Source organism: Electrophorus electricus, chromosome 8 (assembly GCF_013358815.1).
Source record: "Electrophorus electricus isolate fEleEle1 chromosome 8, fEleEle1.pri, whole genome shotgun sequence".
NCBI classification, from domain to species: Eukaryota; Metazoa; Chordata; class Actinopteri; order Gymnotiformes; family Gymnotidae; genus Electrophorus; species Electrophorus electricus.
The window spans coordinates 144,900-161,266 of NC_049542.1; the positions used below are offsets into that span (position 1 = coordinate 144,900).

A 16,367-nucleotide genomic window follows, 5' to 3' on the forward strand; every position below is an offset into this window, starting at 1 on the left:
GAGTGATTTATTTGAGTATGCAAGTTTGGGTCCGCCGGCAGGGCCCGCTACGGGGCCATTTTAAAAGGGCAGCTGCGTAGCTCTTTACCTTGATGCTGGGGGCAAGCTGATCTAGTGCAACATCTTGTCTTATTTGGGCTGTGTACCTAAAACTGGGTGCCGGGTATTTTTTTAAATAGTTCGATTCGTTGCGGACATAGACGACGGACGACGAGGTGGTCTTAAATTTGCAGCTTTTGATGAATGTCCTTCTTTGTGAGCATTGTGCTTATAATCATTTGTTGAAGAAAAGTGCTGTGATTTGTATTTATACCTTTCTATGTAGCATGTAAGATTTCAGTCAGTGACACCCTCTTTTAACAAGTTCTTTTTGATTTATTACCAAATTCTAAATGTTGTCCCTAAACCTAGCTAAGATGAAAAACCTTAAAGCAACTGTCAATCTGAGAGTGTGAATTGATTCCACAAATAAGGTGCTTGGCTAGTTTTGGATTTCCTTTCATCATGGCTTTGGATCAAGGTTTCAAACGTCAGGTTAGGGTTATTGTTTGATGTAAAAAATTATCAAGTTTTTTTGGGAGACACGGGGAGGCTGGTTTTGCTCCATGAGTGGGTGGAGTCACCTTCCTGTCCTCTGACGAATCATAACGGTGACCTACGGGCCTCTGAGACCTGCCGTCTTGCAGAGACCTCTTCCCGGAATGGGCAGTTATATGTGTGCCCCGTGCAGCAGTGGTGACGTGCTTGTTACGGCAGCACATATACTAAAATTGGATCGATACAGAGAAGATTAGCATGGCCCCTGCGAAAGGATGACACGCAAATCCGTGAAGCGCTCCACATTTTTGGCCACCGGAGACGTGGCATGCCAATCCGGCAGGTCCTGCCATCTGTGGACCAAGAATTACGACGCTTCCGCTTCACTTATAAAACTAGCACCTTTTCTACGGCTCAACGTCACGTTTCAGAGACAGTCTAAGTTAGGAGCATAACTTTGAGATTGAGCAAAATACATTAAACTGTAGGGTATGGCTAAAGCACTGCGCACACACTGTGATTTTCAACAACGAACTAATGGAGATGTCACTGACTGACTGGTTTTTAGTTGTTGTTCAAATACAGAAATTGACAAAAAGTCACAGAGACTCTCTCCACACCTAGATATCAGTCCATGAATGAGTGAACGATGCTTGCCGGTGCTGGATAAATTAATATCCAGTGGGTAGAGGGTGCTATACATATGTATTTTTGTCCTTTGCTGGGTTGGAAGTGCAAGATGAGAATTTCCTCCAGCGCCTTCCCTTCCCTTTAATCAAGTCTCCGCCCCTTGCCCTGCAATCTCACCCCCTAACTCCCCCTTCCTGCCTTGTCAGGGTCTGCCCCACCACTTGATCTTTACCCTTATCCTTTTCCTGTGTTGTGCAGTGGGGAAAGGGTCCTTCTATATCTACCTTCTCCAAGCATGCATACCTGGCTGGGTGGGATGAGGTTATAATCAGAAATGGGGATAAGGCAAGGCAAGGCAAGGCAAGGCAAGGCAAGGCTATGCTATGCTATGCTCAGCCGTACTCAGCCATGGTGCTTGGGCTGTTTTTACCTTTGTAAATTCTTCACATGCAGGAATCTCAACTTTGTGGTTTTCCTGGATGTTTTTTGTTAATGGTATGCTGCTCTTGCTGTTTTAAACTCATTTTGAATGCTTTGTACTTGTTTGGTCTAACGCTGTCTGTTTGGAGTTGTGCATGTATTTAAACTGAAGAATTTAAACTGAAGTAGGCAGTTGGGATAAGCAATCCATTTACATCCAGACTTATTTGTCCATCATTATGTTTCCATTTGAGCTCTTCCAATACAGAAACAAATGTTAAAAAAACAAAGTGACTGATTTTTTTGGGTGTATAATGTGTTCTTTGATTTCATTCATGCTCTACATTTTCTGATTCACCAGGGTCTTGTCTAGTAATCTGAACAGTTTTGAGCATATACATGAAATGACTAAGTAGCTACACAGTATTTTCCACCAGATGTCCTAGACGTCTCCAAAGTGTCCAAAAACCTGTCCAAATGCACACAAAGTCGTCATTCACTATACATCAAGTTTGCATGTTTCTTTTTGCTAAAACATCACAGTATGTTACTTTAGTAAGTTTCACAACAATATTAGCTTCATAGCATCATTGTTATTAAGGGAAAAAACTGTAGCTAATACTGTAAATGCTGGGGAAAATGCAGTAAATTCTGTAATACTGCAAAAAAAATTATACTTTCTCATATATACTGACAATTTGTAGCAAGATTATGAATTTTTCCAGCAGTGAATGAAAACATCCAGTGATTTGCTATGCAAACATCAAAGCTTGCCCATGCTGACAGCCAAGATAGTCTATACTAGCAGCACCCAATCAACTCCGCATAAACTTCAGCTAAAATAAGCCTCTTCCTTTCCGTGCTTTAAAAAAAGTATTGGTAATCAAATTATTCTTATGGCTGTACGAGATTCGTAAAACAGCATCAAACCCATGCGCTACACTTTATCGGCTAACGACACTGAAGCACTGGGTGATAGTATGCAGACCTTTAAACATTAAAGGTATGACTAAATAAAGCAATTGTGTGGGGTCTAGGTTTTCGTCTACACGTCCACTATTTGATGAAACAGCTGCCAATCGTGTTACTTGCCCTGGATTCACTTGGGAAGTAAAGGATAGTCACCCCCCCTTCCCACTTCACACATTGTTGAGAATTGCTGTCACTCCAAGACAATGGCGCTGCAATGGCCAATAGAAATCAATAGAAAATACAAAAGGGCGGTCTAATGCTCTATTCATGAACACTTTTAAGTCTGTAACATGCATTTTGAGGTAACTAAAAGGTTTGCATAGTTTGTGTTATCTTGCGAAGGAAATGAACATGTGTTTTTGTGCAAAGACTTGAGCACGCAATTAAAGAACTTTACCATCCCTTTGTATAACAATTAAACCTGTCATGCAGTTGCTTTGATGATAATTTCATTTTCTGTGAGGAAATCTGATGTTATCTTATCCTGGAAAAAGCATGTTTTAAAAATGCCATTTAAAAGGCCAGGGACGATTGTTGGAAATTTACCAGAAAAACACCGTGTATTCAGCTTGGGATTTCTGGCGAACGGTTGCATGTAGATGGCTGAAAATCGGTAAGCAGGTACTTGTTTTAGTCCTAAGAAATATTACTTTGATAAATGTACTGTACTTTAAGAATATTTGATGCTATGGAGTGATTTATTTGAGTATGCAAGTTTGGGCCCGCCGGCAGGGCCCGCTACGGGGCCATTTTAAAAGGGCAGCTGCGTAGCTCTTTACCTTGATGCTGGGGGCAAGCTGATCTAGTGCAACATCTTGTGTTATTTGGGCTGTGTACCTAAAACTGGGTGCCGGGTATTTTTTTAAATAGTTCGATTCGTTGCGGACATAGACGACGGACGACGAGGTGGTCTTAAATTTGCAGCTTTTGATGAATGTCCTTCTTTGTGAGCATTGTGCTTATAATCATTTGTTGAAGAAAAGTGCTGTGATTTGTATTTATACCTTTCTATGTAGCATGTAAGATTTCAGTCAGTGACACCCTCTTTTAACAAGTTCTTTTTGATTTATTACCAAAATTCTAAATGTTGTCCCTAAACCTAGCTAAGATGAAAAACCTTAAAGCAACTGTCAATCTGAGAGTGTGAATTGATTCCACAAATAAGGTGCTTGGCTAGTTTTGGATTTCCTTTCATCATGGCTTTGGATCAAGGTTTCAAACGTCAGGTTAGGGTTATTGTTTGATGTAAAAAATTATCAAGTTTTTTTTGGGAGACACGGGGAGGCTGGTTTTGCTCCATGAGTGGGTGGAGTCACCTTCCTGTCCTCTGACGAATCATAACGGTGACCTACGGGCCTCTGAGACCTGCCGTCTTGCAGAGACCTCTTCCCGGCATGGGCAGGTTATATGTGTGCCCCGTGCAGCAGTGGTGACGTGCTTGTTACGGCAGCACATATACTAAAATTGGATCGATACAGAGAAGATTAGCATGGCCCCTGCGAAAGGATGACACGCAAATCCGTGAAGCGCTCCACATTTTTGGCCACCGGAGACGTGGCATGCCAATCCGGCAGGTCCTGCCATCTGTGGACCAAGAATTACGACGCTTCCGCTTCACTTATAAAACTAGCACCTTTTCTACGGCTCAACGTCACGTTTCAGAGACAGTCTAAGTTAGGAGCATAACTTTGAGATTGAGCAAAATACATTAAACTGTAGGGTATGGCTAAAGCACTGCGCACACACTGTGATTTTCAACAACGAACTAATGGAGATGTCACTGACTGACTGGTTTTTAGTTGTTGTTCAAATACAGAAATTGACAAAAAGTCACAGAGACTCTCTCCACACCTAGATATCAGTCCATGAATGAGTGAACGATGCTTGCCGGTGCTGGATAAATTAATATCCAGTGGGTAGAGGGTGCTATACATATGTATTTTTGTCCTTTGCTGGGTTGGAAGTGCAAGATGAGAATTTCCTCCAGCGCCTTCCCTTCCCTTTAATCAAGTCTCCGCCCCTTGCCCTGCAATCTCACCCCCTAACTCCCCCTTCCTGCCTTGTCAGGGTCTGCCCCGCCGCTTGATCTTTACCCTTATCCTTTTCCTGTGTTGTGCAGTGGGGAAAGGGTCCTTCTATATCTACCTTCCCCAAGCATGCATACCTGGCTGGGTGGGATGAGGTTATAATCAGAAATGGGGATAAGGCAAGGCAAGGCAAGGCAAGGCAAGGCAAGGCTATGCTATGCTATGCTCAGCCGTACTCAGCCATGGTGCTTGGGCTGTTTTTACCTTTGTAAATTCTTCACATGCAGGAATCTCAACTTTGTGGTTTTCCTGGATGTTTTTTGTTAATGGTATGCTGCTCTTGCTGTTTTAAACTCATTTTGAATGCTTTGTACTTGTTTGGTCTAACGCTGTCTGTTTGGAGTTGTGCATGTATTTAAACTGAAGTAGGCAGTGGGGATAAGCAATCCATTTACATCCAGACTTATTTGTCCATCATTATGTTTCCATTTGAGCTCTTCCAATACAGAAACAAATGTTAAAAAAACAAAGTGACTGATTTTTTTGGGTGTATAATGTGTTCTTTGATTTCATTCATGCTCTACATTTTCTGATTCACCAGGGTCTTGTCTAATAATCTGAACAGTTTTGAGCATATACATGAAATGACTAAGTAGCTACAAGTATTTTGCACCAGATGTCCTAGACGTCTCCAAAGTGTCCAAAAACCTGTCCATATGCACACAAAGTCGTCATTCACTATACATCAAGTTTGCATGTTTCTTTTTGCTAAAACATCACAGTATGTTACTTTAGTAAGTTTCACAACAATATTAGCTTCATAGCATCATTGTTATTAAGGGAAAAAACTGTAGCTAATACTGTAAATGCTGGGGAAAATGCAGTAAATTCTGTAATACTGCAAAAAAAATTATACTTTCTCATATATACTGACAATTTGTAGCAAGATTATGAATTTTTCCAGCAGTGAATGAAAACATCCAGTGATTTGCTATGCAAACATCAAAGCTTGCCCATGCTGACAGCCAAGATAGTCTATACTAGCAGCACCCAATCAACTCCGCATAAACTTCAGCTAAAATAAGCCTCTTCCTTTCCGTGCTTTAAAAAAAGTATTGGTAATCAAATCATTCTTATGGCTGTACGAGATTCGTAAAACAGCATCAAACCCATGCGCTACACTTTATCGGCTAACGACACTGAAGCACTGGGTGATAGTATGCAGACCTTTAAACATTAAAGGTATGACTAAATAAAGCAAGTGTGTGGGGTCTAGGTTTTCGTCTACACGTCCACTATTTGATGAAACAGCTGCCAATCGTGTTACTTGCCCTGGATTCACTTGGGAAGTAAAGGATAGTCACCCCCCCTTCCCACTTCACACATTGTTGAGAATTGCTGTCACTCCAAGACAATGGCGCTGCAATGGCCAATAGAAATCAATAGAAAATACAAAAGGGCAGTCTAATGCTCTATTCATGAACACTTTTAAGTCTGTAACATGCATTTTGAGGTAACTAAAAGGTTTGCATAGTTTGTGTTATCTTGCGAAGGAAATGAACATGTGTTTTTGTGCAAAGACTTGAGCATGCAATTAAAGAACTTTACCATCCCTTTGTATACCAATTAAACCTGTCATGCAGTTGCTTCGATGATAATTTCATTTTCTGTGAGGAAATCTGATGTTATCTTATCCTGGAAAAAGCATGTTTTAAAAATGCCATTTAAAAGGCCAGGGACGATTGTTGGAAATTTACCAGAAAAACACCGTGTATTCAGCTTGGGATTTCTGGCGAACGGTTGCATGTAGATGGCTGAAAATCGGTAAGCAGGTACTTGTTTTAGTCCTAAGAAATATTACTTTGATAAATGTACTGTACTTTAAGAATATTTGATGCTATGGAGTGATTTATTTGAGTATGCAAGTTTGGGCCCGCCGGCAGGGCCCGCTACGGGGCCATTTTAAAAGGGCAGCTGCGTAGCTCTTTACCTTGATGCTGGGGGCAAGCTGATCTAGTGCAACATCTTGTGTTATTTGGGCTGTGTACCTAAAACTGGGTGCCGGGTATTTTTTTAAATAGTTCGATTCGTTGCGGACATAGACGACGGACGACGAGGTGGTCTTAAATTTGCAGCTTTTGATGAATGTCCTTCTTTGTGAGCATTGTGCTTATAATCATTTGTTGAAGAAAAGTGCTGTGATTTGTATTTATACCTTTCTATGTAGCATGTAAGATTTCAGTCAGTGACACCCTCTTTTAACAAGTTCTTTTTGATTTATTACCAAATTCTAAATGTTGTCCCTAAACCTAGCTAAGATGAAAAACCTTAAAGCAACTGTCAATCTGAGAGTGTGAATTGATTCCACAAATAAGGTGCTTGGCTAGTTTTGGATTTCCTTTCATCATGGCTTTGGATCAAGGTTTCAAACGTCAGGTTAGGGTTATTGTTTGATGTAAAAAATTATCAAGTTTTTTTTGGGAGACACGGGGAGGCTGGTTTTGCTCCATGAGTGGGTGGAGTCACCTTCCTGTCCTCTGACGAATCATAACGGTGACCTACGGGCCTCTGAGACCTGCCGTCTTGCAGAGACCTCTTCCCGGCATGGGCGGTTATATGTGTGCCCCGTGCAGCAGTGGTGACGTGCTTGTTACGGCAGCACATATACTAAAATTGGATCGATACAGAGAAGATTAGCATGGCCCCTGCGAAAGGATGACACGCAAATCCGTGAAGCGCTCCACATTTTTGGCCACCGGAGACGTGGCATGCCAATCCGGCAGGTCCTGCCATCTGTGGACCAAGAATTACGACGCTTCCGCTTCACTTATAAAACTAGCACCTTTTCTACGGCTCAACGTCACGTTTCAGAGACAGTCTAAGTTAGGAGCATAACTTTGAGATTGAGCAAAATACATTAAACTGTAGGGTATGGCTAAAGCACTGCGCACACACTGTGATTTTCAACAACGAACTAATGGAGATGTCACTGACTGACTGGTTTTTAGTTGTTGTTCAAATACAGAAATTGACAAAAAGTCACAGAGACTCTCTCCACACCTAGATATCAGTCCATGAATGAGTGAACGATGCTTGCCGGTGCTGGATAAATTAATATCCAGTGGGTAGAGGGTGCTATACATATGTATTTTTGTCCTTTGCTGGGTTGGAAGTGCAAGATGAGAATTTCCTCCAGCGCCTTCCCTTCCCTTTAATCAAGTCTCCGCCCCTTGCCCTGCAATCTCACCCCCTAACTCCCCCTTCCTGCCTTGTCAGGGTCTGCCCCGCCGCTTGATCTTTACCCTTATCCTTTTCCTGTGTTGTGCAGTGGGGAAAGGGTCCTTCTATATCTACCTTCCCCAAGCATGCATACCTGGCTGGGTGGGATGAGGTTATAATCAGAAATGGGGATAAGGCAAGGCAAGGCAAGGCAAGGCAAGGCTATGCTATGCTATGCTCAGCCGTACTCAGCCATGGTGCTTGGGCTGTTTTTACCTTTGTAAATTCTTCACATGCAGGAATCTCAACTTTGTGGTTTTCCTGGATGTTTTTTGTTAATGGTATGCTGCTCTTGCTGTTTTAAACTCATTTTGAATGCTTTGTACTTGTTTGGTCTAACGCTGTCTGTTTGGAGTTGTGCATGTATTTAAACTGAAGAATTTAAACTGAAGTAGGCAGTTGGGATAAGCAATCCATTTACATCCAGACTTATTTGTCCATCATTATGTTTCCATTTGAGCTCTTCCAATACAGAAACAAATGTTAAAAAAACAAAGTGACTGATTTTTTTGGGTGTATAATGTGTTCTTTGATTTCATTCATGCTCTACATTTTCTGATTCACCAGGGTCTTGTCTAGTAATCTGAACAGTTTTGAGCATATACATGAAATGACTAAGTAGCTACACAGTATTTTCCACCAGATGTCCTAGACGTCTCCAAAGTGTCCAAAAACCTGTCCAAATGCACACAAAGTCGTCATTCACTATACATCAAGTTTGCATGTTTCTTTTTGCTAAAACATCACAGTATGTTACTTTAGTAAGTTTCACAACAATATTAGCTTCATAGCATCATTGTTATTAAGGGAAAAAACTGTAGCTAATACTGTAAATGCTGGGGAAAATGCAGTAAATTCTGTAATACTGCAAAAAAAATTATACTTTCTCATATATACTGACAATTTGTAGCAAGATTATGAATTTTTCCAGCAGTGAATGAAAACATCCAGTGATTTGCTATGCAAACATCAAAGCTTGCCCATGCTGACAGCCAAGATAGTCTATACTAGCAGCACCCAATCAACTCCGCATAAACTTCAGCTAAAATAAGCCTCTTCCTTTCCGTGCTTTAAAAAAAGTATTGGTAATCAAATCATTCTTATGGCTGTACGAGATTCGTAAAACAGCATCAAACCCATGCGCTACACTTTATCGGCTAACGACACTGAAGCACTGGGTGATAGTACGCAGACCTTTAAACATTAAAGGTATGACTAAATAAAGCAAGTGTGTGGGGTCTAGGTTTTCGTCTACACGTCCACTATTTGATGAAACAGCTGCCAATCGTGTTACTTGCCCTGGATTCACTTGGGAAGTAAAGGATAGTCACCCCCCCTTCCCACTTCACACATTGTTGAGAATTGCTGTCACTCCAAGACAATGGCGCTGCAATGGCCAATAGAAATCAATAGAAAATACAAAAGGGCGGTCTAATGCTCTATTCATGAACACTTTTAAGTCTGTAACATGCATTTTGAGGTAACTAAAAGGTTTGCATAGTTTGTGTTATCTTGCGAAGGAAATGAACATGTGTTTTTGTGCAAAGACTTGAGCACGCAATTAAAGAACTTTACCATCCCTTTGTATACCAATTAAACCTGTCATGCAGTTGCTTCGATGATAATTTCATTTTCTGTGAGGAAATCTGATGTTATCTTATCCTGGAAAAAGCATGTTTTAAAAATGCCATTTAAAAGGCCAGGGACGATTGTTGGAAATTTACCAGAAAAACACCGTGTATTCAGCTTGGGATTTCTGGCGAACGGTTGCATGTAGATGGCTGAAAATCGGTAAGCAGGTACTTGTTTTAGTCCTAAGAAATATTACTTTGATAAATGTACTGTACTTTAAGAATATTTGATGCTATGGAGTGATTTATTTGAGTATGCAAGTTTGGGCCCGCCGGCAGGGCCCGCTACGGGGCCATTTTAAAAGGGCAGCTGCGTAGCTCTTTACCTTGATGCTGGGGGCAAGCTGATCTAGTGCAACATCTTGTGTTATTTGGGCTGTGTACCTAAAACTGGGTGCCGGGTATTTTTTTAAATAGTTCGATTCGTTGCGGACATAGACGACGGACGACGAGGTGGTCTTAAATTTGCAGCTTTTGATGAATGTCCTTCTTTGTGAGCATTGTGCTTATAATCATTTGTTGAAGAAAAGTGCTGTGATTTGTATTTATACCTTTCTATGTAGCATGTAAGATTTCAGTCAGTGACACCCTCTTTTAACAAGTTCTTTTTGATTTATTACCAAATTCTAAATGTTGTCCCTAAACCTAGCTAAGATGAAAAACCTTAAAGCAACTGTCAATCTGAGAGTGTGAATTGATTCCACAAATAAGGTGCTTGGCTAGTTTTGGATTTCCTTTCATCATGGCTTTGGATCAAGGTTTCAAACGTCAGGTTAGGGTTATTGTTTGATGTAAAAAATTATCAAGTTTTTTTTGGGAGACACGGGGAGGCTGGTTTTGCTCCATGAGTGGGTGGAGTCACCTTCCTGTCCTCTGACGAATCATAACGGTGACCTACGGGCCTCTGAGACCTGCCGTCTTGCAGAGACCTCTTCCCGGCATGGGCAGTTATATGTGTGCCCCGTGCAGCAGTGGTGACGTGCTTGTTACGGCAGCACATATACTAAAATTGGATCGATACAGAGAAGATTAGCATGGCCCCTGCGAAAGGATGACACGCAAATCCGTGAAGCGCTCCACATTTTTGGCCACCGGAGACGTGGCATGCCAATCCGGCAGGTCCTGCCATCTGTGGACCAAGAATTACGACGCTTCCGCTTCACTTATAAAACTAGCACCTTTTCTACGGCTCAACGTCACGTTTCAGAGACAGTCTAAGTTAGGAGCATAACTTTGAGATTGAGCAAAATACATTAAACTGTAGGGTATGGCTAAAGCACTGCGCACACACTGTGATTTTCAACAACGAACTAATGGAGATGTCACTGACTGACTGGTTTTTAGTTGTTGTTCAAATACAGAAATTGACAAAAAGTCACAGAGACTCTCTCCACACCTAGATATCAGTCCATGAATGAGTGAACGATGCTTGCCGGTGCTGGATAAATTAATATCCAGTGGGTAGAGGGTGCTATACATATGTATTTTTGTCCTTTGCTGGGTTGGAAGTGCAAGATGAGAATTTCCTCCAGCGCCTTCCCTTCCCTTTAATCAAGTCTCCGCCCCTTGCCCTGCAATCTCACCCCCTAACTCCCCCTTCCTGCCTTGTCAGGGTCTGCCCCGCCGCTTGATCTTTACCCTTATCCTTTTCCTGTGTTGTGCAGTGGGGAAAGGGTCCTTCTATATCTACCTTCCCCAAGCATGCATACCTGGCTGGGTGGGATGAGGTTATAATCAGAAATGGGGATAAGGCAAGGCAAGGCAAGGCAAGGCAAGGCAAGGCTATGCTATGCTCAGCCGTACTCAGCCATGGTGCTTGGGCTGTTTTTACCTTTGTAAATTCTTCACATGCAGGAATCTCAACTTTGTGGTTTTCCTGGATGTTTTTTGTTAATGGTATGCTGCTCTTGCTGTTTTAAACTCATTTTGAATGCTTTGTACTTGTTTGGTCTAACGCTGTCTGTTTGGAGTTGTGCATGTATTTAAACTGAAGTAGGCAGTGGGGATAAGCAATCCATTTACATCCAGACTTATTTGTCCATCATTATGTTTCCATTTGAGCTCTTCCAATACAGAAACAAATGTTAAAAAAACAAAGTGACTGATTTTTTTGGGTTTATAATGTGTTCTTTGATTTCATTCATGCTCTACATTTTCTGATTCACCAGGGTCTTGTCTAATAATCTGAACAGTTTTGAGCATATACATGAAATGACTAAGTAGCTACACAGTATTTTCCACCAGATGTCCTAGACGTCTCCAAAGTGTCCAAAAACCTGTCCAAATGCACACAAAGTCGTCATTCACTATACATCAAGTTTGCATGTTTCTTTTTGCTAAAACATCACAGTATGTTACTTTAGTAAGTTTCACAACAATATTAGCTTCATAGCATCATTGTTATTAAGGGAAAAAACTGTAGCTAATACTGTAAATGCTGGGGAAAATGCAGTAAATTCTGTAATACTGCAAAAAAAATTATACTTTCTCATATATACTGACAATTTGTAGCAAGATTATGAATTTTTCCAGCAGTGAATGAAAACATCCAGTGATTTGCTATGCAAACATCAAAGCTTGCCCATGCTGACAGCCAAGATAGTCTATACTAGCAGCACCCAATCAACTCCGCATAAACTTCAGCTAAAATAAGCCTCTTCCTTTCCGTGCTTTAAAAAAAGTATTGGTAATCAAATCATTCTTATGGCTGTACGAGATTCGTAAAACAGCATCAAACCCATGCGCTACACTTTATCGGCTAACGACACTGAAGCACTGGGTGATAGTACTGCAGACCTTTAAACATTAAAGGTATGACTAAATAAAGCAAGTGTGTGGGGTCTAGGTTTTCGTCTACACGTCCACTATTTGATGAAACAGCTGCCAATCGTGTTACTTGCCCTGGATTCACTTGGGAAGTAAAGGATAGTCACCCCCCCTTCCCACTTCACACATTGTTGAGAATTGCTGTCACTCCAAGACAATGGCGCTGCAATGGCCAATAGAAATCAATAGAAAATACAAAAGGGCGGTCTAATGCTCTATTCATGAACACTTTTAAGTCTGTAACATGCATTTTGAGGTAACTAAAAGGTTTGCATAGTTTGTGTTATCTTGCGAAGGAAATGAACATGTGTTTTTGTGCAAAGACTTGAGCACGCAATTAAAGAACTTTACCATCCCTTTGTATACCAATTAAACCTGTCATGCAGTTGCTTCGATGATAATTTCATTTTCTGTGAGGAAATCTGATGTTATCTTATCCTGGAAAAAGCATGTTTTAAAAATGCCATTTAAAAGGCCAGGGACGATTGTTGGAAATTTACCAGAAAAACACCGTGTATTCAGCTTGGGATTTCTGGCGAACGGTTGCATGTAGATGGCTGAAAATCGGTAAGCAGGTACTTGTTTTAGTCCTAAGAAATATTACTTTGATAAATGTACTGTACTTTAAGAATATTTGATGCTATGGAGTGATTTATTTGAGTATGCAAGTTTGGGCCCGCCGGCAGGGCCCGCTACGGGGCCATTTTAAAAGGGCAGCTGCGTAGCTCTTTACCTTGATGCTGGGGGCAAGCTGATCTAGTGCAACATCTTGTGTTATTTGGGCTGTGTACCTAAAACTGGGTGCCGGGTATTTTTTTAAATAGTTCGATTCGTTGCGGACATAGACGACGGACGACGAGGTGGTCTTAAATTTGCAGCTTTTGATGAATGTCCTTCTTTGTGAGCATTGTGCTTATAATCATTTGTTGAAGAAAAGTGCTGTGATTTGTATTTATACCTTTCTATGTAGCATGTAAGATTTCAGTCAGTGACACCCTCTTTTAACAAGTTCTTTTTGATTTATTACCAAATTCTAAATGTTGTCCCTAAACCTAGCTAAGATGAAAAACCTTAAAGCAACTGTCAATCTGAGAGTGTGAATTGATTCCACAAATAAGGTGCTTGGCTAGTTTTGGATTTCCTTTCATCATGGCTTTGGATCAAGGTTTCAAACGTCAGGTTAGGGTTATTGTTTGATGTAAAAAATTATCAAGTTTTTTTTGGGAGACACGGGGAGGCTGGTTTTGCTCCATGAGTGGGTGGAGTCACCTTCCTGTCCTCTGACGAATCATAACGGTGACCTACGGGCCTCTGAGACCTGCCGTCTTGCAGAGACCTCTTCCCGGCATGGGCGGTTATATGTGTGCCCCGTGCAGCAGTGGTGACGTGCTTGTTACGGCAGCACATATACTAAAATTGGATCGATACAGAGAAGATTAGCATGGCCCCTGCGAAAGGATGACACGCAAATCTGTGAAGCGCTCCACATTTTTGGCCACCGGAGACGTGGCATGCCAATCCGGCAGGTCCTGCCATCTGTGGACCAAGAATTACGACGCTTCCGCTTCACTTATAAAACTAGCACCTTTTCTACGGCTCAACGTCACGTTTCAGAGACAGTCTAAGTTAGGAGCATAACTTTGAGATTGAGCAAAATACATTAAACTGTAGGGTATGGCTAAAGCACTGCGCACACACTGTGATTTTCAACAACGAACTAATGGAGATGTCACTGACTGACTGGTTTTTAGTTGTTGTTCAAATACAGAAATTGACAAAAAGTCACAGAGACTCTCTCCACACCTAGATATCAGTCCATGAATGAGTGAACGATGCTTGCCGGTGCTGGATAAATTAATATCCAGTGGGTAGAGGGTGCTATACATATGTATTTTTGTCCTTTGCTGGGTTGGAAGTGCAAGATGAGAATTTCCTCCAGCGCCTTCCCTTCCCTTTAATCAAGTCTCCGCCCCTTGCCCTGCAATCTCACCCCCTAACTCCCCCTTCCTGCCTTGTCAGGGTCTGCCCCGCCGCTTGATCTTTACCCTTATCCTTTTCCTGTGTTGTGCAGTGGGGAAAGGGTCCTTCTATATCTACCTTCCCCAAGCATGCATACCTGGCTGGGTGGGATGAGGTTATAATCAGAAATGGGGATAAGGCAAGGCAAGGCAAGGCAAGGCAAGGCTATGCTATGCTATGCTATGCTCAGCCGTACTCAGCCATGGTGCTTGGGCTGTTTTTACCTTTGTAAATTCTTCACATGCAGGAATCTCAACTTTGTGGTTTTCCTGGATGTTTTTTGTTAATGGTATGCTGCTCTTGCTGTTTTAAACTCATTTTGAATGCTTTGTACTTGTTTGGTCTAACGCTGTCTGTTTGGAGTTGTGCATGTATTTAAACTGAAGTAGGCAGTGGGGATAAGCAATCCATTTACATCCAGACTTATTTGTCCATCATTATGTTTCCATTTGAGCTCTTCCAATACAGAAACAAATGTTAAAAAAACAAAGTGACTGATTTTTTTGGGTGTATAATGTGTTCTTTGATTTCATTCATGCTCTACATTTTCTGATTCACCAGGGTCTTGTCTAGTAATCTGAACAGTTTTGAGCATATACATGAAATGACTAAGTAGCTACACAGTATTTTCCACCAGATGTCCTAGACGTCTCCAAAGTGTCCAAAAACCTGTCCAAATGCACACAAAGTCGTCATTCACTATACATCAAGTTTGCATGTTTCTTTTTGCTAAAACATCACAGTATGTTACTTTAGTAAGTTTCACAACAATATTAGCTTCATAGCATCATTGTTATTAAGGGAAAAAACTGTAGCTAATACTGTAAATGCTGGGGAAAATGCAGTAAATTCTGTAATACTGCAAAAAAAATTATACTTTCTCATATATACTGACAATTTGTAGCAAGATTATGAATTTTTCCAGCAGTGAATGAAAACATCCAGTGATTTGCTATGCAAACATCAAAGCTTGCCCATGCTGACAGCCAAGATAGTCTAAACTAGCAGCACCCAATCAACTCCGCATAAACTTCAGCTAAAATAAGCCTCTTCCTTTCCGTGCTTTAAAAAAAGTATTGGTAATCAAATCTTTCTTATGGCTGTACGAGATTCGTAAAACAGCATCAAACCCATGCGCTACACTTTATCGGCTAACGACACTGAAGCACTGGGTGATAGTACGCAGACCTTTAAACATTAAAGGTATGACTAAATAAAGCAAGTGTGTGGGGTCTAGGTTTTCGTCTACACGTCCACTATTTGATGAAACAGCTGCCAATCGTGTTACTTGCCCTGGATTCACTTGGGAAGTAAAGGATAGTCACCCCCCCTTCCCACTTCACACATTGTTGAGAATTGCTGTCACTCCAAGACAATGGCGCTGCAATGGCCAATAGAAATCAATAGAAAATACAAAAGGGCGGTCTAATGCTCTATTCATGAACACTTTTAAGTCTGTAACATGCATTTTGAGGTAACTAAAAGGTTTGCATAGTTTGTGTTATCTTGCGAAGGAAATGAACATGTGTTTTTGTGCAAAGACTTGAGCACGCAATTAAAGAACTTTACCATCCCTTTGTATACCAATTAAACCTGTCATGCAGTTGCTTCGATGATAATTTCATTTTCTGTGAGGAAATCTGATGTTATCTTATCCTGGAAAAAGCATGTTTTAAAAATGCCATTTAAAAGGCCAGGGACGATTGTTGGAAATTTACCAGAAAAACACCGTGTATTCAGCTTGGGATTTCTGGCGAACGGTTGCATGTAGATGGCTGAAAATCGGTAAGCAGGTACTTGTTTTAGTCCTAAGAAATATTACTTTGATAAATGTACTGTACTTTAAGAATATTTGATGCTATGGAGTGATTTATTTGAGTATGCAAGTTTGGGCCCGCCGGCAGGGCCCGCTACGGGGCCATTTTAAAAGGGCAGCTGCGTAGCTCTTTACCTTGATGCTGGGGGCAAGCTGATCTAGTGCAACATCTTGTGTTATTTGGGCTGTGTACCTAAAACTGGGTGCCGG

The 16,367-nt window shown here is 41.2% G+C and overlaps 5 non-coding genes across 5 annotated transcripts; all 5 read left to right on the forward strand.

Annotated features, from left to right (window-relative positions):
- The first annotated feature begins 740 nt into the window (after positions 1-740).
- LOC118241945 lies at positions 741-847 on the forward strand. Its single transcript, XR_004776438.1, has one exon. It is a non-coding gene; the product is annotated as a U6 spliceosomal RNA (small nuclear RNA).
- Positions 848-3,993: 3,146 nt separating this feature from the next.
- On the forward strand, positions 3,994-4,100 carry LOC118241946. Its single transcript, XR_004776439.1, has one exon. It is a non-coding gene; the product is annotated as a U6 spliceosomal RNA (small nuclear RNA).
- Positions 4,101-7,229: 3,129 nt separating this feature from the next.
- On the forward strand, positions 7,230-7,336 carry LOC118241947. The gene has a single exon (XR_004776440.1). It is a non-coding gene; the product is annotated as a U6 spliceosomal RNA (small nuclear RNA).
- A 3,139-nt stretch (positions 7,337-10,475) lies between these two features.
- Positions 10,476-10,582, forward strand: LOC118241948. Its single transcript, XR_004776441.1, has one exon. It is a non-coding gene; the product is annotated as a U6 spliceosomal RNA (small nuclear RNA).
- Positions 10,583-13,708: 3,126 nt separating this feature from the next.
- On the forward strand, positions 13,709-13,815 carry LOC118241957. Its single transcript, XR_004776450.1, has one exon. It is a non-coding gene; the product is annotated as a U6 spliceosomal RNA (small nuclear RNA).
- The last annotated feature ends 2,552 nt before the right edge of the window (positions 13,816-16,367 follow it).